General features: G+C 40.0%; 1 protein-coding gene across 3 annotated transcripts in view; it reads right to left on the reverse strand.

The window, feature by feature from the left end:
• The window catches only part of tln1 (talin 1), a 68896-nt gene extending 44507 nt beyond the window's left edge, over positions 1-24389 (reverse strand). For 2 of the 3 annotated variants that reach the window (XM_058412745.1, XM_058412743.1), the window contains exons 1-2: positions 24222-24389; positions 3355-3425 (exon numbers count right to left, since the gene is read on the reverse strand). The gene's annotated coding sequence lies outside the window, so the exon portion shown is untranslated. The remainder of the gene's footprint in view (positions 1-3354; positions 3426-24221) is intronic. The other variant, XM_058412744.1, reaches the window with a different exon arrangement.
• Between the last annotated feature and the right edge of the window lie 3462 nt (positions 24390-27851).

Below are 27851 nucleotides of genomic sequence, written 5' to 3' on the forward strand. Positions count from 1 at the left end.
TTCAAGCTGGGGTCAGAGCGCAGGGTCAAGCCATACTACGTGAGGTTAAGGGCCTTGCTCAAGGGCCAACGTTGATAGCTTGGCAGTTTGGAGGCTTGAACTCCAACCTTCTGATCAGTGGCCCAGCACCTTGACCGCTGAGCCACCACATCTCTCTGTATTGAAACATTTTACGTGATCACAATGGCGATGTAGGATTATTATAATCTGATGGTCAGTCAGCGTTGCTGGGTATAATGTACCTCTGAGGTACCTGACACCAGTCTGTTGTCATTTATTACTTTTAATGGAGATGTGCTGGACATTCCTGGAAACTTACTGCATCTCTTCGACATGCTTTCTTTAGACGAAAGTGATAAAAGCCAGCTCCCAAATGCACGCCTGCGCACAGCTCTCAGATTCATAACACTGCCAAACTCTGCTCGCCTTTTCCATATTTTCTTACGGATTTCATTTGGATGTTGAGCAAAACAAATACCTGAATAGTGATGCATTTTTATCCAATGTGAGATAACAGTGAACAAAGTGGGATAAAATCCGACCCAAAAAAACTCAAATAGTAACTTTAACCAAAGTAGATAAAACATACTGCTTTAATGTACTATATAAGATCACGATATTGGGAAAGGGTTCAAATTCAACATTAGTGTATACTTATCTCAGGTATAACAGGACAAAAAGTACAAGTTCTGCAACTTTCAGTTTTCGAAAACCGTAATGCATTAGCTTAGCTTAGCACATGCTAACAACTTCAACTGTTCAGAGTGTCAGGAAACCGAGAGGCCTGTTACAGCTCGTGCTTACAGGAACCCTGTAATCACACACATGCATCAGCAGCACAGAGACATAAAAACATCACAAGACAAGACAGAAAACAAAGCGTCCTAAGACATGAGAATGCAGGTGACTGCCATTTGTAAGAGTTATCCAGAGACAGATTTACTGCTCTGTTTAAATATATGAAGTAACTCTGGGTGGTGCTCTGTAATGGAGGACACACTGCTCATTATTTGTTGACACAAATTCCTTCTTCCAGATTTAACACTTTTCTGAACAAAATAAATACATAATATAAATATGCTGCTCTATTAGTTGTTTCACCTACAAAAACTAAGGAATGATTTCTTAAACTAGAAAGGACATTGCTGCATCAAGAGCACCCTAATGTGGGTGAAAAGGCAGAGATTACAGACAGGGCATCGGTTTCTACAGAAGGGCACTAAAGGAAATGAAAGAGATAAACAAGGAATGCTATTAATGGCGGTCTCTGAGGAATTCGGACTGAGGGTGAAACAGAAGAGTGTGTGTTTTGACACAGGCCATTATTGAGATTTATACAGCATCTGAGTGATTAACTGTGTGATCTGACAACAAAAGCCGATAGTATAATGGCATTAAGTGTTATTACACAGTCAGTCGATGAGAGGCTCCGCCCAACACTTCGTAGACATTTTACCGGCGGGTTCAAGCCTTTCTGATCTCTCTTTATACAATGAAGCACATTCTACCGCTGCGATTCCTGAGAGAACCTTTCCACATACCTCCCACAAGCCAAAAATGTGAGAAAGTTCGAGATACAACAGGATCGACTTTGACATCATCAGCTCTGCTGTCCTTCAAGAAACTGCTTAAGAAAAGATCTGTGCTCCCTCACTAAAAAAGAACAACATTTTAAGAAACTGATATCCACTGAAAAAACACTGAAAAAAGGCAACTACTGATCAAGTCAAGATATTAATACTCTGGCACTGTGCTCCCAGTAAAGTATCCACTTCCTGGGTCAGTGAACGAGGTATTGCACAATCGAGAAACTAGAGAGAGAGAAAAAGGGGAGGGGGCACCAAAAAACAACCGAACATAAAATCTTTGAAAAACAGAAAACGGCAAATGATATGACGACCACATTCAAAATACCCATATTTCCATTCAGTTAAGCAAGAAGCTGTTAAATTTAGGAAACCAACACAACACCAGAGCTTGAGACTGTTAGTTCCACATTCACACTAATGAGCAGCAGAATCAGATGACCGCGTTTCCTGACAGTCAGGCTGAGAAACTTTCACAAGTGTAGGCATTTGCCTATAAAATGAAATGAAAAGTGAATTAAGGTGACTTAAACAACAGTGCTGCTGAATTCTTGAGACTGATCAGGTCAGGGAGGTGTTTGTTTATTTTCAGACACAAAGCTTCTGAAAGGAAAAGTGATTACAGGAACTAATCAGTTTTGTGGATGTTTCCACAATGTTGAATATATAACAATAAAGTGACCAAGATTGTCCAGAGAATAAAAATGTCATCGCAAATTGACAAAGAAAACATTTCTTTATTGGAACTTTGACTCTGTATGGTCTGAAGTACTGTAGCCCTGAGAAGGTCTGAAGTGCTGTAGCCCTGAGAAGCTCTTTGACCGTGATGCACCGTTTCTCAGAACATATTAGTGCTATTTATGTGGCTGAGACTAACTGTAAAAATGTGCTGCCTAAACCGGCAGGATGGCATGCCGTGATGTAAGGTGGTCAAATGTGGACACAGACACAGGAGATGCCTCAGAGTGAAGTCCACTGGTTCAAAGGGGGAAAAATCCCATTCTGCATGGATACAAAAGTCAAAAACAGAGCGTCTACAGAAAAGACCTCGGTACGGGTCGTCTTGAAAAACACACAAGGTTTAAAAGGCACGATAATTGTGGTGTAGAGTAGCAGCCTCGGGGAACATTTTCCAGACACAGCTGTTAGTCACTAAACAGGCTTTTGACAGCAGCGATTTACACCTTCAGAACAGGACAGAAATAACAATCAAAAGTTATCAGATCTGAGAGGCAACATGGAAGATAACAGACTCTACATGGTCTACATCTTAAACATCTCAACATGTTTTAGGTCACACAAGTGAGAGACACTTCCTAAAATCAAATTTAGCTTAAAGTTAAGATCATTTAGATTAGTCTAAATTAATCTAAGCAACCTAAGACATGATTAATTTAGCTAAGTTAGCAGCTGAGTTGCTTCACAGATATATTTTATATCGTTTTGTTGACATCAGGTCACTGAGAACACCTTCTCCAAACATACTGAAAATTCCACAGATACACAAACATTGTTAGTGTTGGATAAAGTGGCCCCATATGGTGCCACAACAAACAGTTAGAAAAACACAGACATCCCTCACACCTTGGATGATGAGCCCAAATACTGATTATTATTAATAATAATTACAAATTATTTATTTAATTTATAGTTTATCAATTAAACTACTGTTCAGTAATACCTTTTAAGGTTTATTACACATACTGTTAACTAATCAGGTCAAAGGAGTGCTTTAAATGAAGATGGCGCCGGCAGAAGATAAGTTTACCTGGTGGAATCTTCTGGAAATGGGAGAAGGCCTCCCACAGGGATGTGGCAGGTTGGGGTCTTCTGCTGGTTCTGTGAAGGCAAAACATGAGCAGATTAACATCTCTCACACCGGTCATCTTCATCTCCAGGCTTTTTAAATTCCTCACACGTCATTAATCTGTTCAAACACGATCAAGCTGTACTGCACTGATGTGTGCAGAAAGATGAATCATGTGATAAAGCAAGCAAAAACACAACAACAAGGCCAATTTTGTTTCACTGGAAGAAAAGGCATGAAAGATGACCAGGAAATAGCTGGAGGTCAGTAACACAGACCTGGCACATTTAAAGGGATCAACCACAGTTTAGAGAAGCATTTAGATCCTTTACCAGGTGAGTGTTATCTTATCTTACAAAAGACCTTTCAGTAGATTATTACTTATCACCTTAGAAATATTGCACACACTTATACAATACGTCTGTTGACTGTCATCAACTGTATACAAATTATGTTCAAACTGACACAAATACAGACAGAAATGAGTGGGATCATGTTGAAAGCAACACAAAAATCTTCGCCATGTGATTGTGAGCAACAAACAAAGTACAATTGGCATTCAATAACACGAATGTTCGGTGGTCCTGAGCAGAACCGTCTAAACTCCTCTATAAACAAGGTTAAATTTTGCTCGTGTATTCAGAAACTCCTGCAGATGAGACTACTGCAGAAAAGGTGTGGTGATGTCAAACTGTCAGAAGCAGCAGGATATTGCACTGCCCTTTCCTCTAGGCAGAAAAAGAACCTTTCTGCTTTAGGCCACGCCCACTTCAGATTTATACCTGAATACACTGTTACAGCCCGAATATACAGTACCAGTTAAAAGTTTGGACACACCTTTTAAATCAATGTTTTTTGTTTAGGGATTTATTTTCTACATTCTAGAACAATACTGGAGATTTCAAAACTATGAAATAACACATGGACTTAAGTAATCCATATGTAATGACAACAAAAACCAGTCAGTTGTTATTTTAAGACACGAAGGTCAGGTGTTCTGGAATAGTTCTTGCAAGAACAGTATTGTCAAGTGCATTTGCAAAACCCATCAAGCACCATGATGAAACTCTCTCACATGAAGACCATCCCAGTAAAGCAAGACCAAAACTGACCTCTGCTGCAGAGGAGAAGTTCATTTAGAAATGAAGCCTCAGAAATCACCAATTAACAGCACCTCAGATTACAGAGCATCAGTAGCAGACATACACTATATTGCCAAAAGTATTCGCTCACCTGCCTTGACTCGCATATGAACTTAAGTGACATCCCATTCCTAATCCATAGGGTTCAATATGACGTCGGTCCACCCTTTGCAGCTATAACAGCTTCAACTCTTCTGGGAAGGCTGTCCACAAGGTTTAGGAGTGTGTTTATGGGAATTTTTGACCATTCTTCCAGAAGCGCATTTGTGAGGTCACACACTGATGTTGGACGAGAAGGCCTGGCTCTCAGTCTCCGCTCTAATTCATCCCAAAGGTGTTCTATCGGGTTGAGGTCAGGACTCTGTGCAGGCCAGTCAAGTTCCTCCACACCAGACTCTGTCATCCATGTCTTTATGGACCTTGCTTTGGTCACTGGTGCACAGTCATGTTGGAAGAGGAAGGGGCCAGCTCCAAACTGTTCCCACAAAGTTGGGAGCATGGAATTGTCCAAAATGTCTTGGTATGCTGAAGCATTCAGAGTTCCTTTCACTGGAACTAAGGGGCCAAGCCCAGCTCCTGAAAAACAACCCCACACCATAATCCCCCCTCCACCAAACTTTACACTTGGCACAATGCAGTCAGACAAGTACCGTTCTCCTGGCAACCGCCAAACCCAGACTCGTCCATCAGATTGCCAGATGGAGAAGCGCGATTCGTCACTCCAGAGAACGCGTCTCCACTGCTCTAGAGTCCAGTGGCGGCGTGCTTTACACCACTGCATCCGACGCTTTGCATTGCACTTGGTGATGTATGGCTTGGATGCAGCTGCTCGGCCATGGAAACCCATTCCATGAAGCTCTCTGCGCACTGTTCTTGAGCTCATCTGAAGGCCACATGAAGTTTGGAGGTCTGTAGCGATTGACTCTGCAGAAAGTTGGCGACCTCTTCGCACTATGCGCCTCAGCATCCGCTGACCCCGCTCCGTCAGTTTACGTGGCCTACCACTTCGTGGCTGAGTTGCTGTCGTTCCCAAACACTTCCACGTTCTTATAATACAGCTGACAGTTGACTGTGGAATATTTAGGAGTGAGGAAATTTCACGACTGGATTTGTTGCACAGGTGGCATCCTATCACAGTTCCACGCTGGAATTCACTGAGCTCCTGAGAGCGACCCATTCTTTCACAAATGTTTGTAAAAACAGTCTGCATGCCTAGGTGCTTGATTTTATACACCTGTGGCCATGGAAGTGATTGGAACACCTGATTCTGATTATTTGGATGGGTGAGCGAATACTTTTGGCAATATAGTGTATCTCAATATCAAGGACATTATTGTGGATTTCGGCCACCTTCAGCATTGTTTTACAATGTAGAAAGAAATAAACATCAGGAAAGACCATGGAATTAGAATGTGTGTCCAAACTTTTGACTGGTATTGTAAACATATTAAATGTTCCTGTTTATTATAAAGTGCAGTAGACACTAGAATCTAAACTGTCTGACTTTACTGTGAAGCTGTCAGACAGCTGCTACATGAACTTCCTCTGTGCCTCACACCTTCGTAAAAAAGAGAAGGAGTGATGCAAGATGGCCGTGCGAGAGCTCTGCACCTTCACTAAAAACCGCACACATTTCTTACAGGCTACCTTTAAAATAAGCTCTGCTTTATCCACCCTTCCTCTTTCAGTTTACATGATCCTGCTCGTGAACCTGCCAAGTCCAGAGCCCCGCCGTCAGCCAACACAACTCCTCCTCGGTCCACAACCGATACCAGCACGAGTATTTTTATTTGTGAACTCATTTCTAAAAGCATGCCAGCTTATACTTTTTTTTGTTATTTTAGTTGAGGATAAGCTGACTCGAGGCGTCAGAGTAGAGGCGAGTCATGCTGTGTGGAATGTTGCACAGCAGAAGCAACTCCTGCTCTGCCTCAGCATAGTGTGATGTCATTTCCTGTTTGAAAAGCACTTCAATGCCATAAAAGGGAATTTTAGCTATCTGCAGGCAGAGCGGGAGCACGCGGCTCTAACACACACACACACACACACACACACACACACACAAACACACACACACACACACACAGCACTAGTTTTCCCACAGCTGGGAGTACGGCATCCTGTGCAATTACAAGCTGGAGCTGAGGAAGAGAGCTTTGTTTAGCTTATAGAAAAGGAAAGAGTACAAATTTAAAACAAACCTCTGCATGTGGAAAAAAAAGGCAGCACTCATTCAATCTCATTAACATGGGGGATGTAAAATACACCCTAAAAACTACAAACTGGCTGCAATCTGATTAGTTTAAACCAACACTATTCTTCACCCTGGAGCTTTGGTCTATAACAATCTAAGGCAAAAATCTTCACAGTATGAACTGCTTATCACTGCCTGCCCTTCTTACTCCCAAAGATCTGTATGTAGTTAAAGGCTAAATAAATTCAGCCCCCACCCATCAGTGACCTTAAACAGACACCACACCACCCTGGCAGAGAGGAAGAGAAGCAGGAGTCCAGAGCTAGAAAGGAAATTTCAGCAGCTGTCAGGAATTAGAAAATTGCTTCAGAGTGAAAGCGTTATTTAAAAACATGCTCAACTAGTAGTTAATAAAACTATTCAGATTTAGATCCACCTCAAGAAGCTTAAAAAACCTAACCACTTTCCTACTAGGCCTAGATTCCGGTCCAGAATCTGTCACTTCCTGCATGCCTGGCTCCAGGAAGATATGACGTTAGATAGCCGCTATAGCCAGGATTTCTAAGATGATGCATTTTTATTGTGATGCTGCAAGCGAGACAGCAGAGAGGGTAAAGCAGAACAATGTAAAAAAAAAAATATGTTCACATTTCTGGTTAAATGGAGTGGTCGCTTTCATTTACACCCAGAACTTCCTGTAAACAAAATAAGCAGTGAATGGAATGAACCACTGGTACCGGTCATTGAAGAGAAGAGAATGGTATTAACCACTCTATTATTTCCTAACAGTTTCATAGACCGAAACGGGATGTGGAGCGCCGGAGCAGGAACGGTCAAATATTACAATAAACTGCTTCTAAACTGTATTAGCAGTAGTAATATTATCAGTAGTGTTAGATGTAGTGTTTTAAGGAGAGTGAGATGAAAGATACATCTGCTACCAAGTGAAAGGTCCTTGCTCCGTTAAAATGATGTAACAAGTTAAACAAAAATACACTGTGCTGGACGACCCATTCACATTCATTACTCAGGAACAGTGTTTCATATTCTGTCCCTAAATCTGTATCTGTATCACCTTCCAATATTACACCAATCAGTCATAACATGAGCAGTGAGAGGTGAAGTGAATAAGACTGAGTATCTCCTCATCATGGCACCTGTTAGTGGGTGGGATATATTAGGCAGCAAGTCAACATTTTGTCCTCAAAGTTGATGTTAGAAGCAGGAAAAATGGACAAGCGTAAGGATTTGAGGGAGTTTGAACAAAAGGGCCAAATTGTGATGGCTAGACCACTGGATCAGAGCATCTCCAAAACTGCAGCTCTTGTGGGGTGTTCCCGGTCTGCAGTGGTCAGTATCTATCAAAAGTGGTCCAAGGAAGGAACAGTGGTGAACCGGCGACAGGGTCATGGACGGTCAAGGCTCAGTGATGCACGTGGGGAGAGAAGGCTGGCCCGTGTGATCCGATCCAACAGACGAGCTACTGTTGCTCAAATTGCTGAAGAAGTTAATGCTGGTTCTGATAGAAAGGGGTCAGAATACACAGTGCAGGACGGGTCAGGGCTGTTTTGGCAGTAAAAGGGGGACCGACACGATATTAGGCAGGTGGTCATAATGTTATGCCTGATCGGTGAATATAAAAAATTTATAGAATTGAATATGCAGAATGCAAAAATCGCCCACTATGCCACTTTATATGACTTTTTACATCTTTGTGTCTGTGAAGAAGTGTAAAAAAATATATATCATAATAATTTAATTGTATAAAGATGTTCAACTCTCTTTATTTCAACTTGACACATGAGGCAGTGAATACATGATTATTTTCATCACTGATTAATGTCAGTTATTGTTTTCAATCAATTTGTTGTATTTTTTAAAAAACTGTACTCAAAACAAAATGTTTGAAAACTATTTCATTGCACCATATTAATCACCAGTATTATAAAATTATTTATTAACTAGGCTTCACTAACTACAGCAAACATTACAAAAAAAACTGATCAGAATAATCTCATGCTGTGACGGATTATCAACTGAGCCAAAACTGACACTCAGACTAACACAAGCTGATGGTGTGATGTACATTTTTTTTTAAAATTTATTTATATTTACCACATTAACCTTTTAACCACGTTTGTGAAAAGTGTGTGCGAAATCTGTATTTCAGGCCCTGATCTGGTCAAACACCAAAGACATAAATTCAGAATAAAAAAATGTTGGTTAGCCCCAGTTGAAACCCTGGTTCGTACCATCTAGAGAAACGATATTATAGAAGTCTGATGAATATGTTTAACAGGAAGCTGCGTGGTTCTGTCAGTGTTTCCACACACCTGCATGTTCCCAGTAAAAGCAGTTGCGTGTGACGCAGCACGGTCGTTGTACGGTTTTCCTAATGCACTGGCATTACTGCAGGACGCGCTGTGACCATGTAAATGACGCATTGACCTGAACTAAGCAGTCCGCTCCCTCAGACACCTGAAATCATACGCTGCACCTCAGAAGCAGGTTATCACAACTTCCTTATTTTGGACTTGCGTTTCAGCTACAAAGTGAGAAATAACAGATGCTTCCATGTTCGTGTTAACAGCTGTGATGAACTCATAGTCTGTGTTATAGAATCAACAAGCAAACACGAATGCCAAATTAATCTATAGGTATAAGTTCATGCTGTGAGCGGTCATTCTGATTTGATATCACTTGCTGAACCTGTTCTGATAGCGATATTACGTGTTATGACATTTAAAAGAATGCAGCAGTACAGATAACACCAAGCTGTCAGCAAACCTCTAAACACACACACACTCACAAATAAACTCACATAGCATAAAATCAAATAACGCACTTCATATCAGCTATAAGTATGTAGCGGAAGTAACAGGTACAATGACAGGAGACAGAGGCCTTGTTTATGTTTTAATTTTGGAGAGCTAGAAATCAGAGGGCCTGAGAATAGAGCGGAGAAACCTGATAGCAGGCTCACTAGCTCAGTAACGGATCCTCATTGGCGCCGGGGTGTGTGTGTGTGTGTGTGTGTGTGTGTGTGAAGAGCCAGGAATGGGATCTCCACAGCAGGAAAGCTTCTAATTAAATTAAAGATATTCACCAGAAGCTGTTAACACATCAGACTTTAGATTTCTTTTATTACTCCCTGTGTTCATAGGCCAGCGTGTCTGCGTGTGTGACGAGTCTACATTACACACGGCTCATTACTGCATTCAAAACGCTCGAATTGCATAATCACAGGCACAATTCAGACTGAAAAAGCAGAAGAAGCAGCAAAAAAAAAACCAGAAGTTAAAAAAATGTCCTAATTCCTCTAATTGTTCTTCCATAAAATGTGTTACACTGTCAGCATTTCTCCTGTTGTCTGAAAAAGAGAGCAGCTATAAGGAAAGGTGTGGTGCAGTAACAGGTTACACACGCAGCAGGACTTTAGTTCTGTCATGTTGCTTGTGCAGAGAGGTAAAGGTGGCTGTAGGAGTCTGAAGACGAGCAGAAGGAGGGGTTTGTGATGTTTTAGTGCAGTTGCAGCTGGACATAAAGAGATAAGAATCACAGGAACGATAAACTCCATCAGGTAGAATAAAATATAACAGTAATACACAATAACTCAGGTTAGTCTGCAGTCTGATAATAAACCATGACACAGTAACAGCACTGGTGCATGTCAGGAGCTATGAATATTCATGAGATGCAAAGCAGAAATGTCTGCATGCCCTCTAGCCATTCCAAATAGCTGAGCAGAAATAGTTCCAGACTCTGATGCAGACAGACAGGAGTGGATCTCAGTCACCAAAACTTACCAGTTATATTATACTACTAACTACTGTGTTCCATAGGTCATTGCTTCAGTATGCTGGATCTGTGGTTAAAGGTTAGGTCAAGGAGGCATCAAAGAGTATTAAAAGGCTTAGCCAATAGCGTTTAAGATACGCCCCTGCAGAATGTAAACAAATGCAACAGAGGCGTGGCAAGTCTCTAAAATAACCAGTGAAATTCGGTGTGGTCATCCGAGATGGTAAGGTGCTGTGGGTTTCTGGAAAATGGCTGTGTGTGTTTCAGTCTAGTTCTAGCCAGAGATTTGGTGGTGGGATAAGACACACACACACACACACACACACACACACACAACAGGACCGTGATACACACACACACACACAGAAAATGACTATGACGGAGACAAAAATGACACACACACTCCAAATAATAATACAGAACTGATAGTTCCCTAACCCGTCCATGTTTAGCTGTTTATCAGGATTCACACTGAGCACATGAGTACAGAAGAGATTTATTATGTGTGTTTTTTTTCCAGGAGCTGCTGATACAGTGGTGTCCAAAAAACAGAGTTCCGGGCACTGATTTTGATTCCCTGAGCGCTGAACATCACCTCATACCAAGTCCCACATTCTTGTAATTCAACCAATGAGCTTTAAACTGATGTTACTGCATCTCTACAATCTAAACATTCTCTTTATTTATTCTGAAAACTCTAAAAACTGTGTCTGGTTTCCTGTATGTTATCTCGCTAATTAACTAGCTGCTAAATTCAGCACTCTAGTATAGCTCAGAGGAAGTATAGGCAATCAGTACACAAGGGTTCAACTCTAGGTCAGGAGATTGACACACACACACCTTAAACTTAAACTATGTCTAGTTCTGACCTCCTTCTAAACACAGAGGTGTGTGTAGAATCTCCATCACTGCTTTTCTCTAATATCGCTCTGCACACATCAGCGACAAATAACATTCCAGATAATGTGGTGTATAAATAGCAGTTTGATAGGACGCTTAAAAAAACGCGGATCAGACATCACACTGGCCGAACGTGGTCCGAGAAACGACAAGATGGCGTTCAGAGCGTGAACGTTCACGTTAATGAAACATCAGAACTTACATAGATTTGTTTTGTGTGACGTCTTCAGTAATACAAAATGCATCCAAACTCATTACTGGAGAATCACAGGGAGTCACTCACTTTAAATGACTCATGGAAAATGAATCACTCATACAGCCATTTTTCAGAACCACCACACAGGCGAGATGTTTTATTTGAATCAGATGCGTCACTGTTGTGTGTCGTCCCCCCACCCTTTGTGGAAATGTCTCGATAATGCCACTCCCTAAAATAACATAATGGTCCAGAACATTCCAGAATGATCCGTTTTAAAAATCCCACTCAAGTCTGAAAAGGTCCAGAATCTGTGTCCGCGCTCATCGGAAACCCAACCATGCGGCTCTTTTTTTAGCCGAGCCTCAGCGGGGGGCCAAACTAGAAGCCCTCGAAGGGCAGGTAAAAACTGCAGCAAGTGTCACTATGTGAAAGGAGAGGAGTGGTTAAAGCGCTGACATTATTAGGTACAGAGTTTTATGATCACATTGAGATTGTAAAGCAGTAAACAGACTGCAGGTAAAGGCGAGTCAATACAACGTCTGTGAAAAACTGCTCTTTGAAAAATATTGACAGTAATTATATGAACTTCAAGGTCAAAGGCCCAGCATGAAGGTCAGTCAGACTCCAGCAGGGGGTCTACAGTGCAGACGCTCACAGTTCAATGATTAATCGATATTGTGTGTGTGTAACTGTTTAATGTGTTGTGTGGCATTTCAGCTACAGATTATTTAAATCTTCATGAACACAGCTCATCATTTAGAAAGCCCTGGTGGCAGTTCCCTGGTGAACTTTATACTCGGTGTCAGGAGCACTAAGTGACACGATGTTTATTCTCAGCTACATTTCTTGTCAGTGTGCTGCGAGAACTTTATGACAAAATAAAATTTGGTGCTTGAGCAAACCACAAGCTAACGAACCTTGCTACTTTATTGGCAGCTGCAAATAAACACACTTTTGCTTTTTATTCTTGATGACAAATCATTTCTTTTGCCTATTTATTCATTCACTCAGCACTTTATCCTGCTCAGGGTTGAGAAACAGCATAATTTACCCTCTTGCAAGCATTTTAATAGTTTTAAGAAAACATAGTTTGATAATCTAACACTATTCTGGACTAATTCCATAACATAAGATCACAAACATGGTCTTCAAATACATCCTGTACAAACATATAAACATTTAACAAACATTTAACAAATATTTTAATGGTGAAGTTCTGACAGCACTGTTGCCGATTCATTTCCCCAGTCCTGCGTTTGAAAGATGGTGGTTTCACAGCATGACGCGTGTCCGACACACTGTCCTTTATCACTAGCCGCAAGCTGACTGCTCATCCGCTGCTAGTTCTATCTAACCGTGCTCATTTATATCTGTCTTCTGCAGAACTGAGTTAACGCACACAATTACTTTACGGATAATAACGCTGCTTATCATTATAAAGCATGTTGTCTCTCTTGCCAGGAAGCACCCCCATAAACTGAAATCATAAAGTGAATCAGCGTGCATTTACACGATAAACACGTCTGCCGTCCTTGTCCTGCTTTGACACGTGTGCTGTAACAAATCGTATTTTAATATTTTACATATATTACACATTTGCAGTAACGCTCTCTATAATGTACATGCAAGAAGCTAAAAATCCTAAATAAAAGCGCATACCATTGCTCTTTTTCTAGAAATCATTTAGCAGTGCTGATTATGACAGGAAATAGCAACAGATAACCAGAATTAGAAAGGTCTGAGGTTGTGGACAGTTTTTCTTGCACGGACCCAACAACATGGCCAACAAACTGTGAATTCCAGCACAGCAATGTGAAGTCCAACAGAAAGCTGCTCCGTGTGTACTGCTGGCAGGAGTCGCGACACACTGATGACTTAAACATGGGGGAATATAAGCAACAGCTCTGAAACATCTGCTGAACTGTAATCGGCTGAGCAAATCCCTGCCGCTCTAATCTTACAGCATGTGAGACGAAAAAGTGCTCTCACGGTGTAGAATAAACAAGCAGGCAGGCATTTCAGGGTCACGGCCAGCCTTCAGAGAAAAAGTACTCTAAAAGCTAGATTTGCACCATTTAAAGATGATGTAAAGGAGATAAAACGATTGTAATGGAGATCATAAAAAGTTAACATACTTTTTGTACTGATCTGACAACCTGAAAGGCAACAACTGAAATTAATCGCCACCACAAATCTATCAATTACATTGAATTATAAAACATTATATGATCATCATCTATAGCTGATGTCAAAAAATCATTTATATTTGTAAGCAGTTTAAATAATTCGAAAGGCTAGCGAGGAAACGTGCACAGAATTTTATACTTTTATAGCAGTCCTTCTCTAAATCAACACAACATGCAAATTTACAGATTCTGGACAAACCTGGTCACAAAGCAATCTGCAACTAAAACAAATGGTATTGTGGAAGATTCAGGGGTTCTGTAAAAACAAAACAAAAAAATAATCAAATTAATCAAAATCATATCTTACTGTGTGAAGGCTTGAGGTTTGTTCAATTTTCAGCCTAAAAGAGGTAAACGCTCTTAAGAGAATTAAATAATCTCCGACAATGCAGTACGGCTCGAATAGAAATAATGAAACAGACCCCTGACATTCTACTGTAGCTGGAAATCAATGTAATGTTGCATAAACAAAAAACAAAAAACACAGTGACTAAAATACATAACCTTGCATACAGTCATAAACGGGTCATAATATTCTGGTCATAATGTTTGTTATTTGTAAAGTGCAGCTTTGATATTGGTGAAGCACAAACGTTCTGAAACTCATCAAGCAGCTCTTCGCTGGCATCTTTACAGCTTAATTCCATGCTACATTCCACTGAAATTCCACAGCAATCCTCGGCGGAGTCCGGGCGAGATACGAGGGAGGAGAAGGGCAGGGAGGGACGCCACAAGCGCTGGAGAAAGGGGGGGGTGCATAGCCTGTTGTAGGTCCACCACTTGTTTTGTTGCCTCCCCACTATCGTAAGGAATTTGAGCAGAAGTGGAATTGGGAACGTTTTTATTGGCTACATTGACTAAATTCATCTGAGAGATTTGTCTAAGCTTGGACTGTAAAGCTGGAGTCAGTACACAGTGCTTTCACGGTGCTTTCCACAACTAACACTTAATCTGAAAAAACGCTGCATTGTGACTCGGTCAGGAGTTAAAGCCCCGTAGATTGAAAGTTGGGCATAGGGCAGAGCGTACACAGTGCTGTCACATCTTAAGGTATATAAAGGTCAGTCTTCAGAATGGGAGGATTCAGAATGGGCAATTCAGTGGAGCTGCTAGACATGAGCACAGTTTGTACAGCCTCTGCTGTAAGCAGTCACCACCTTTCTCTTTGTTCTGGATAGGGGGCGGGTACAAAATCATCAATCCAATTACACTGTGAACGTCACTGGACCATCACGCCTTCGCTGTTTGGTGTCTTGTGAAAACGTCTGTGTCTGACTAATTGATTTCTAAGGCTCCCCACTACAACTCATATACATCATTCTTTCTCAACTAACTGCATTCACCTTGTATTTATTTACTTGTTTGCTTACTTTTTCAAGTTACTTATTGTTAGACTACAGCGTTCCTGAACCTGATTGGTCAGTAGGTGACATAGAAAAGAAACCTGTACAGTGCACACAATCCAAGTTACATATTTTATTACTTCTATTAAAAAGATGGATGAACGTTTGTGGATGTGCCATGTAGTCAGGGAGTCTAAGTATTATATTTAAGACTAAATAAATAAACAAACAAACAATTAAACAAATTTTAAAAATTAAATTAAAAATAATAAATAAATAACTAAACAAATAAATAATAATAATATGACATCAGAAAGGGCTTTAAATCACAGAGTTCATCCACCTAGTCACTGAGATTAGTCTTTCTAAGACTATGACAAAACACTCTCTGATTAATTAAATCCGACTCTGTCTTTAAGTATAAATGATTTCAGATGAGTGAAAGAAGAAAAAAGAAACAGGATGTACTATCGCTGGTGAGGAAGGAACAGCAATTTTTACTCAGTGAAGAGGAAGTATTTGCCGGCCTTCCTCTTGCAAAGGACTTCAGGTTTGTGTGTAAGCATGTGAAGCCACTTGGAAGGTTAAAGTGTGCTCAGAACCTTCAAGGGGGATTATACAGGGCCAGAACCAACGGAGATGCCTGAATCTTTGAAGAGTACGTCGAATATGTTAAGAAGGCTAGACGAGACACTCTCTCACACACTTTAGTGCGCTCTATTTAGGATATTCAAATCACACTAAAAACAGTTCAGTGTAAAACAGCAGAAAGTGATCAGAGGTTGCAGATGACCCTACTGGGAAGCCATGAGCAGTGACACAGACCTTACATTCCTCCAGTCACATTCCCACAGGGGACAGGAAGTCGATATGCCTCGTTTTTACGTCCGAAGACAAGTTCATGCAATGTGGCTTGTTCCCCCACCCAAAACTGCAGACCATCTGCTTCAAATACCAAGCTAAAATCAAGCTCTGCAGCCTCATCAGCTACAAGGCCTGCCTCAAAACAAGTGCTGACCTGTGGGACTGGGAAGAACCCGAGTAAATTTGTATAACTGATCACGGAGCACGGCTCCTAACTCACATCAACTCTGTACTATAAGCATGTGCTTCCATTTGCTAAATATACACAAAATGAGATATGAATTCACAATCTAAAATGATTAAAAAAAAAATGCTGATCAGACAAATTCAAATCCAATGTAAAAGCCCTGCGCTGCCTACGTCTTTCCCGAAGCGTCAAAGACCACATTTCTGGCAGAAAGGGAAAAACTGTGTTCATTTATTCCATAGCAACCTATATATAGTACTACATGAGCGACAATTTACGGCGTACGGTGCGCAAATATGGCTGAATGTATTATTGGTTCCAGATTGAAATAGCACTTTTTTATATGTATGAGGTACAGAGAGGTGTTTTCATTCACATGTATGAGCCTTGAGTGATTTAGGGGCCACCAGCAGCAGACCGCCTTGGTTAGGACTCTCTCCAACTTCAGTTCTGACCCAGTCTTCCAGCTATCTCAAATATCTGTCGCTAACCGCACTCTCTCAGACAGACACTGCAGATGACTTGTATACCTTACTTTGTCACTTAATATAAACCACTACTAAAAGTGGCCAGGGGTGGGGTCAGTGTGTCTCTCACAGCTTCCTATAAAGATGTGGTTACCAATACAAAGAGATGTAGGGCTTCAGTTAAAAACTGTATGTAAATTTATTCATAAATCATTCACAGGAGCATTAAACATTTGTGTTATAACTGAAACTTCAGTCACAAATTAAGACAAATCATTTGTCTCTCAGATTAAGGCAAATCCACATTAGGACAAATAAGAGTAGCCATTCATTTAGGACAGAAGATATGCTACTGTATAACAGGAGGAAGAGTTCATCCATGCCGCTATCAGACGATCATCTTCAGCTTAGTGAGCTTTGCCTTAGAAACATATGCAAATGAGCAAAAGGTTCAGAAGTACTACAACTTCTTGCCAATCTGCCTGGAATTTTTAGTTTGGTTTGGTCTAAGAACACATCTCAAATCTTGCAGAAATTTTACTGAGAGATAAAATAATCCCCAGTATGCCTCCTGAGGCAGAGATTTCATTGATGTACTCAAATACTGAATCCGATACAACATCAGTGTCACAGAGAGGATGGAAAAAAGTGACAGAATAAGCACATACTGTTCAAGATACTCGTCTGTTAACAATTCCCATTCCCTCTGGTCTCATGGCACATTTCCTACTGAGTCATGATGACCTCGCAACTAGACATTTGGTAATCATATGCTTAAACCGTGGAATGACTAACGCCTGTTTCCTTATTACTCCAATCTCTAAACAAACACCATTCTGACACTCCTCGTGCGGTCACTGTACATGGAGTACAAGCAGACAGCATCGGAGCACAAATGTTTTCAACGAAAGCTTAGGAATTTTTTTTTTTTTTTTTTAAAAAGTCATTCGATAAGCTTCACGTCATCCATCAAAGAGCTCATCTTCACTCAATGGGTGTGACGGCTTTAATAAAACGAGTCCTGTTAGAAGCTGAGGGAATCCGACTGGCTTCAAGACTGATGGATTTCTCTCGCCTTTGAAATAACAGTACATGTTGCGTTGACCAAATATGGCTGGCTCCAAACACTGGTAGAAGACAGCCTCCTGCACCTCGAAACAAACCTCGACTCCAAATCTCCTAAACGGGAGAGACTGTGGAGTCACTGCACACGCCAGACATTAATTCAGCTCCAGTCATCAGCTTTCTTGAGACTCACCACAGATGTTCTGCCATACTAGGGCTCTGAAAATGAGGAGCCTGGTCCAATGTGGTGTAATAGCTATGAAAGTGTAATCTATGAAATCGCTTATCTGGTTGATATGTACTACTTTCTACTATGTACTTCCAAAAAAAGGTGTCTAATAAGTGCCAGTGCAATGTCCAATACAAACAAGTCACAGGGCTGCAAGTTGTTTTTCTTGGAACATGAACATCCTCCATATTCATATTCATTCATGTTTTATGGCCTTTAGGGGATATCCACAGCGACCATGTCCTGCGAGTTCTCTAAAATCAGGATTTCCAAGCACCAGAAAAAATAGTGCTGAACAAGCTAATACACTGGGTTTTATTTAAAAAGCATGAATTTAAATCATATGCAATGTTGTAATAAAAGTGTCTTAAAAAATTCACATCTGTCTATTGGACCATGGAGGCATAAAACTTAAAAACAAGATAGAAATATTTTTCTTTGGTACGCTTTTAATGGAAATAAGAATAAAATAAGGTGTAAAAACTTTAACCTTTAGTCACTTGTCATATTAACCGCGTGAGCTTGTCTATGAAGTCCAACTAGTTTAGTTTAAAGGAGAGCTTTTCAAAGTGGATTAATGAATCAGTCCAAACCATAAACATGTTTATTTCCTCATACCCCATAAACCCCAACCCTAATAGAGCGGTGTACGATGAGAATGTCAATGGCGCCTACAACTGCATCTAATAACAAAACCTGTACCTGTATCTAACATCAGGAGCTTGTCCATTATTACTCAACGCTGCCAGCACAAACTTTCTGTTAATGAACTGAATACTAAATTAAAAGCATGCTTCAGAAAAAAAAGCAATCAGTGATACCATTACTGTTACATTTTTAACCACCTTTAAATCCATATGAAAATATGTTGTCAGTATTAAATATGGGGGGAAAAACAATGCAAATAAATAAACATATATAATATATAATTATTGACTTATATGATTAATCAGAACTAGAGCTAAAGAAAGCCTTTGATAGTCCACAAGGCGAGACAGATGAGGGCTTGCGGTTACGCCCATGTACACACATGGAGTTTGACCTCTGCGTCTGATCTGGAAGTGATCTGGAACGATGGGCAGCAGGTCACCTGGTGAAGGCCACGTATAAAGAGCATGTCCTCGTCTGGTGCTACACTTCTCTCCTCTTGTCTCAGCAGGATTCTCCTCCATAGCCCCTCTTGAGGAGACAAAGGTAGCTTTCATTCCGCACAAGTCCACCACAATACCACACAGTGTGCCATCAATGGCAACCTTGTTGCCCGCAGCTCCAAGAGAGGGGGAGAAGCTCGCTGCTGACCGGAACAGCCTGTAACAGCAGAGCTCCCATCATTTTAAATGCACTGCCAAAAGAGTTTGTGTGTGATAATTCATGCGGGAATGCAAGCGGAAATCAGGGTCCCTATCAGTGCTGTACTGTGTGTCATATCACTACGTTTCTAGAGGACAATACCAGGAACGTGACAAGCCGACTTCCTGGAAGGCTTTTTCTCTGCTGCATGTCCTATTGTTTATTAGAAAGGAACTTGCCTTTCACATCAAATGCCAATAAGAAGCGATGGATGAAGCCTCTGTGCATGTGTGACCAGTGGCACAGGAACAAGAAGCTCAGCATTACATGCACTGATGGAACAACAGAAGTGATGTACCAAGTCATAGTACATCATCCTGTTCAATACGCTCGCTGATCCACTTTAAATCTCCCCGCAGCTTTATTGATTGGTCTGCAGTATCGAGCGCAGCACTGAGTGCTCTTTATTTAAGTGAAATGATCAATGGATTTAAACAGACTTTGTACAAAAAAGTACAGCCATCAAGAGCAGCAGTAACTTAAACATTGCATGTTCAATTAACATCAATGTTTAATAGATTTTTAGAGTTATGACATAATATTTTTCATCAGGTTTGGATAAATTCATTTGGCAGGCAAGACTGTATGCTGCCAAGTCCCATTTATCTCTGTTACAGAAACCTAATCAAGCAGGCAAAAAAAACTGGCAGATAATGTAGTGTAATATCTTTAGCTAGTTACTCACATTATTATAGAGTAAGGGAAATGAAATATGAATATAATTATCTTCCTATAATAAAGTTTAGAATGTGAGCGCATGGTGTTTGGGTCCTTGACGAAACGTCAGCAGGTTGTTGGGCAAGGCTCTGGCATTGAACTGCAGTGTTTGTACATGAAAAAGATATTACTAGAGGCTGGCATCGTTATTTACTTAATAGTTAAATGGTATGTTTGCACTTTGACCTTCTTTTGCCTGGTTTCCACATAGCTGTGATCAGAGTTGTGTTTTCTTTTTGGCGATATTGGCACTCACAAAACTGTTGTACTGACATACACTGATATGTGATGTTTACCAGCTCCTTATTTATTAGCGACAACAACACAAATTCATCTGAGTGGACACCCGGTGCAGATGTTCAGCCCACATGCTCAGATAAACGCTCACTGGAGACTGAACTGAACACCATATGAGAAACTGGAATGAAAATGCCTTGAGCTGAACCACCCAAAGTCTGTGACAATCCATCATGATGGAGTGAAGCCTCCAGAGCACAGCATGCTCACTGCTGAATGAATGTGGGTCAGTAAGCACACAATCAATCTCTGAGTGATATTATAGTCACATCATACACCGCTTTTGACTAGCGTATTGGCATTTTAAAAGGAAAAACATACATACGTACACACACACATACATACGCACACATACATTCAATACGGAAATTTAGCAGCGTTAGAAGTTATTACTCAATAAACAGCAGTACTAACTTAGCAACAATCTTGAGTCTTAGACAGTCATAGAAAAATCTTCTCAGCATACTTTATGTGAACTGCCAGACTGTTTAAATCCAGTGGGTGAATTATTTCCCACTGGTATTTGAACGTGTTGGGTGTATTACTTCGATGCATTTTTCACCCACAATACTTGGACCCAAAGGACACACCGCTTCCACTGGCATTTGGATCTGGTTGTTTCATTACTTCTGCAAGTATCTGGACCAAACATCTGCATTTTGTGCTCCGATATTTTTTACTAATCCAGATGAAGCTGAAATGTCATGGTCAGAAATCAATCACATAAGCAAAATTTGAATGAGGCAGTGTGAGATATCTCACAATTCATGACTGATATGTTAAGAAGGATGAGCAAAGATTGACCATGCAATTTGAAGGAGAATAGTTATATTATATCTCCTATATAATATTTATATATATTATAGTCAGTATAGTTAGAACAGAGACGTCAAGAAGAATCAGCAGCTTTAACAGAACTGTGAATATCACAAATAAAAGTAATAAAAACAATATCCTCATGCGAAAGACAAATAGACTGGAAACAGTTGTAAAGTAAAAGTACTAAAGAATATTTAGATCAAATAGAGAAAAATGAACTAAACATTATGTATAATTTCATGTTGAATTTCATATTAAGGGTATGCACACTTTTGTAGTCATTGTAATTGTAATGTGCATTACATAAACCCAAAAACTGTATTACATACTCTGGTATTTACACCAAGAGAACACATTATATTCTACATTATACTCAGGTATTTTTATTGTAAAAATAAAAGCGTATTGGAGGACGCAGCATCCGAAATGAGACACAGTGAATATAGAAACACTGTATAACAGTGCGTTGTGTCACAGGCTCTCACAGCAGTGTCACAGCAAACATGAATAAAATTACATTACATATAGCAAAAAAACAAATTAACACAATTCAGTCTCAAGTTTCCTTTCACTGCAGCAAAAAAAAACCCACAGTCCACCCCAAAATCAGAAATGGTTCTTTAAAAATCTTACGGACTACTTTAAAGAATCAAAAGGATTTTCATGAAAAGTCCGCCTTGAAAATGTATTTGGAAGGACGTCCACTACCAAATCAATTTCTTCTCCTCTGTCAGCCATAGTGAGTTAATATATATATATTTTATTTAGTTTGTGCGGGTCGCTGCCTCTGACTACTCCAATTATCCAATCAAAAGACGTGCAATTGCCGACGTACTCGTAGGCCTGCTAGATGGCCCCAGTGATGCCAACTCGAAATCTGATTGGTTAATGGAACAGTTTCATTGCCACTTATTTTAAGCTCCGGGCGCCTGCACTATTGATTCTGAAGGCCTTAAGGCCGGGCGACACATGATGTCAGCCACTGGCTGAAATATGATTGGATAAATACTCTTATCATAAATATACACTACTGGAAGCAGCGCAACCGAGAGAAAAGCTATGAAATGTAGAGAATAGACTACTGGGAATAATTTAATACACATTCATGGAAAATATAGTGACAGTGATTCAGTCAGTCAGTGATTCAGATCACTGCTGTTTAGGCCAGCAGAGAAGGACTTGCTGGCCCTGACGGTCCACCACTGATTGATTTTTTATATTATATATATATACACACACATACATATACATATATATATATATATATATATATATATATATATATATATATATATATATATATATATATATACACATATATATAATATAAAAAAAATCATATTTTATATATATATATATATATATATATATATATATATATATATATATATATATACACATATATATAATATAAAAAAAATCATATTTTATATATATATATATATATATATATATATATATATATATATATATATATATATATACATACATACACACACACACACACACACACACGTGTATATATATATAAGATAAAATAATAAAATGATACTCAGGTATTCAAATCCAAAAACTGCATTATATACTGTGCATTATTATATTTAAGTATTTAAACTCAGAGAGTTCATTATATACTCAGGTAAATACCTTTACATACACTATATTGCCAAAAGTTTTGGGACGTCTGCCTTTACCTGCACATGAATGTAATATGGAGTTGCCCCGCCCTTTGCAGCTATAACAGCTTCAACTCTTCTGGGAAGGCTTTCCACAAGGTTTAGGAGTGTGTTTATGGGAATTTTTGACCGTTCCTCTAGAAGTGCATTTGTGAGGTCAGGCACTGATGTTGGACGAGAAGGTCTGGCTCACAGTCTCCACTCTAATTCATCCCAAAGGTGTTCTATGGGGTTGAGGTCAGGACTCTGTGCAGGCCAGTCCAGTTCCTCCACACCAAACTCACTCATCCATGTCTTTATGGACCTTGCTTTGGTCACTGGTGTGCAGTCATGTTGGAACAGGAAGGGGTCATCCCCAAACTGTTCCCACAAAGAGCATGAAATTGTCCAAAATGTCTTGGTATGAAGCTGAAGCATTAAGAGTTCCTTTCACTGGAACTAAGGGGCCGAGTCCAACCCCTGAATTCAATGATCTGGAGGGGTGTCCCAATACTTTTGCCAATATAGTGTATATTCAGGTATTCTCACCCTGAGGGTGCATATTCTTTGCTCTGGCCCAACCTGTTTGACAACCACAACACACACACACACACACACACACACTTCTATGCAAGATCTTGGCAATACCTAAGGCAAACCATAACAAATGTCATGAAATATAGTGAAGAAGGCGAAGGTCCGAGATACACATGGGGTTTTGCACATGAGTGTACTTTATCTTTTCCACATACAAAAAAAAAAAAAGATACCTATTCCAGTGTGTATCTGATCTCAGTTATTAAGCCGAATATAAACCTCTGGTCTGTCTATTATCAACAATTCCATTAATAGTGTAGATGTGACAGATTTGCACCAGGTCGTGTGTGTGTGTGTGTGTGTGTGTGTGTGTGTGTGTGTGTTACATGACGCCTACGTTCACTGCACAAGTTCAGACTTCTGGCACAAACCAGTGGAAACTCTACAAACTCTAACAGATTAGTTTTTAAAAAAATTCACAAATATCCACACTCTAAATGAACATGGAAGTAAAGTTTGTGTTTAAAACACCAGCTAAACTAGTCGGGTGCTCTTTCCCCGCTTCGTTTGCACGCGCACACCAGGTAAAGCAGAGCTCTGTTAAGGAGCTACAACGTTAGCTAACATTTCTGCCTCAACTTACATGCAAATGTTATTCAGCTCACTTTTAAGTTGATTTATATGGAGAAAAAATCATTAAGAGTTTCAATCTTTCGACCTGACACCGTATTACGGACCGCGTTTCGAGTTTTTTGTGAAAACCGTTTAGCAAGAGCGACCCGTCGGAAAAGGAACTTCCCACCCCAGACAAAGTTTAGTGGGCAGAACGAAACGGGCTTTTTTTCCCGAAGAAATAAAATGTAACCTTTAGCTCCTTACCTCTTCCTCAATCGACCGCTAGTTGTCCACCTCCGGACAATATTTCGATATAAACAATCCCGTTCCCCAGCAGATAAAATGATGTTCCTGAAAATGCTGGTTAAACGTCAGTTAGCTGGCTTGTGGACTCGCTGCCGTGAGCCGCTTGCTCTGATGCGCCGTTAGAGCTCCACCCTACAGCCGCGTCCCAAATCACAGACCACCCTACTACACAGTACGTCAGAGCAGTATGACGACAGCGCGTGCGCACTAAATACTATTTAGTAAGGTAGTATGTGGTTTGGAACACAGCTTACGGAACGTTAAGCTGAACGTTGTTTGCAACAGAGATAGAAACATGGGCTACTTCAGATCTTTAGAAAATAAATCAAATTAATTAGTTAGCATTTGCGTTTCATTTAAGAACGAATATTTTGTTAACGAGTGTTTATCTGAAACGCAATTAGTGATTAGTTCCTACACTAAATGCATTTCTATAAAAGACTAGGAAAAAGTTTGAAATCGTTTACTTTCTAGTGTTAGGTAAGATCACAAGACTTCTATGATGGCGCCATCTCGTGGTGTATAACAGCTGTTCATTACTCTTGTAAAGACACGATATTGCCGAAAGTTTAGAATTTTTCATTGAATTCAGGTTTTGTTTTTCAGGGGTTGGGCTCGGCCCCTTAGTTCCAGTAAAAGGACCTCTTCAGCATACCAAGACATTTTGGACAATTTCATGCTCTTTGTGGGAACAGTTTGGGGATGACCCCTTCCTGTTCCAACATGACTGTACACCAGTGACCAAAGCAAGGTCCATAAAGACATGGATGAGTGAGTTTGGTGTGGAGGAACTTGACTGGCCTGCACAGAGTCCTGACCTCAACCCCATAGAACACCTTTGGGATGAATTAGAGTGGAGACTGTGAGCCAGACCTTCTCGTCCAACATCAGTGCCTGACCTCACAAATGTGCTTCTAGAAGAACGGTCAAAAATTCCCATAAACACACTCCTAAACCTTGTGGAAAGCCTTCCCAGAAGAGTTGAAGCTGTTATAGCTGCAAAAGGCAGGACAACTCCATATTACATTCATGTGCATGTAAAGGCAAACGTCCCAGTTTTGGCCTGGCTCACAGCCTCCGCTTTAATTCTCTCCTGAGCCCAACCCCTCAAAAACAACACCTGAATTCAATGATTTGGAGAGGTGTCCCAAAACTTTTGGCAACATAATGTACAATTCTGCCCAAAAGTATATCTACTCATTTATGTACTTATCCCAAATCATTTAAACTGCACTGTAGCTGCAGAAGGTGCACATGCTTTTAATGTGATTTGATACCATGTTTGTATTCAATAAAATGGTGTAAATCTTATCTGAGATTTATTCAAAAAGAGTATTTCTTAGACGTTTACAATCGACAATCAAGCCTGTATTCATCCGTTAAAATTGTTTAATTGTACTTAGGCTAATACACGGAGCTAAGCAAGCTAAAATTGGAGCTACAATGACAATCTAATGACAGGCCTGTGATAGTACTTAATTAACTAAGAAATTATTTAGCAATTTTACTGAGAATGGAGTAAGAAAATGCTTGGAAAGGTGTTTTTAAAACAGGCAAAATTATTATTATTAAAATTGTATTATTAAACTTTTATTGTAAAAGTGGTGTATTTTTGACAACTATTTTTAAATATATTCGTCACCCAATGTGAGGTTTGTGGCTTGATGCCATTTGCATTAATATCACACAGCTACAACATTCACAGATGAATAATAACTTATTTTACTTTTTTTTTTCAGCTCATATCCACCGTTTTCAACTGTGAAGCACTGGGAAGAAGTCTATCAGGTAATTATAAAAATTATGTGTGTGTATATATATATATATATATATATATATATATATACACACACATATACAATGACACCTGTGAAAGACACCGTCCACAGAAGGAAGCAATCAATCAGATTCCAAACTCTCCATCATGGACAAGACCAAAGAGCTGTCCATGGCTGTCAGGGACAAGATTGTAGACCTACACAAGGCTGGAATGAGCTACAAGACCATCGCCAAGCAGCTTGGTGAGAAGGTGACAACAGTTGGTGCGATTATTCCCAAATGGAAGAAACACAAAAGGACTGTCAATCTTCCTCGGTCTGGGGCTCCATGCAAGATCTCACCTCATGGAGTTTCAATGATCATGAGATTGGTGAGGAATCAGCCCAGAATTACACTGGAGGATTTGTCAATGATCTCAAGGCAGCTGGGACCATAGTGACCAAGAAAACAATTGGTAACACACTACACCGTGAAAGACTGAAATCCAGTAGCGCCCGCAAGGTCCCCCTGCTAAAAAAAGCACATGTACAGGACCATCTGAAGTTTGCCAGTGAACATCTGAATGATTCAGAGGTCATGTGGTCAAATGAGACCAAAATCCAGCTCTTTGGCATCAACTCAACTCGCCGTGTTTGGAGGAGGAGGAATGCTGCCTATGACTCCAAGAAGACCATCCCCACCGTCAAACATGGAGGTGGAAACATTATGCTTTGGGGTGTTTTTCTGCTAAGGGGACAGGACAACCGCACCGCATCAAAAGGACGATGGACGGAGCCATGTACCGTCAAATCTTGAGTGAGAACCTCCTTCCCTCAGCCAGGACATTGAAAATGGGTCGTGGATGCAAAGAGGAGTGGGCCCAAATTCCTTGAGATGTGAGATGTGTGCAAACCTGGTGGCCAACTACAAGAAATGTCTGACGTCTGTGATTGCCAACAAGGGTTTGCCACCAAGTACTAAGTCATGTTTTGCAAAGGGATCAAATACTTATTTCACTCAATAAAATGCAAATCAATGTAGAACTTTTTTGAAATGTGTTTTTCTGGATTTATTTGTTGTTATTCTGTCTCTCACTGTTCAAATACACCTACCATTAAAATTACAGACTGATCATTTCTTTGTCAGTGGGCAAACGTACAAAATCAGCAGGGGATCAAATCATTTTTTCCCTTACTGTATATGTATATATATATATATATATATATATATATATATATATATATATATATATATATATATATATATATATATATATATATATCCCACAAGAGCTGCAGTTTTGGAGATGCTCTGATCCAGTGGTCTAGCCATAACAATTTGGCCCTTCATCAAACTCGCTCAAATCCTTACACTTGTCCATTTTTCCTGCTTCTAACATCAACTTTGAGGACAAAATGTTGACTTGCTGCCTAATATATCCCACCCACTAACAGGTGCCATGATGAGGAGATACTCAGTCTTATTCACTTCACCTCTCACTGCTCACAGTGTTATGGCCGATCGGTGTACAATAATGCAACTAAAGGTATGAATGTAAGTCTTGGAATAATTAGTGACTATTAACATCTAATTTAATATTGGTATAATGATCATTAAACTCTTTTCAGCTACAGTAAAATAGTAAAAGCCCTTTTGAGGGTCCATAACATATCACTAACACAGTGCAAATCCACAATAAAAATACTATATAAATAATCCACAATAAAAATACAAAAGTTGTATGCTTCAGAGTACCAGCCCAAAGACGAGGAAAGATACAACTACAATGACAAACAAATGTGGGCAAAATGCACACTGTGACCATGGTCA

The sequence above is a fragment of the Hemibagrus wyckioides genome, linkage group LG16, assembly GCF_019097595.1.
Source record: "Hemibagrus wyckioides isolate EC202008001 linkage group LG16, SWU_Hwy_1.0, whole genome shotgun sequence".
Lineage (NCBI taxonomy): Eukaryota > Metazoa > Chordata > Actinopteri > Siluriformes > Bagridae > Hemibagrus > Hemibagrus wyckioides.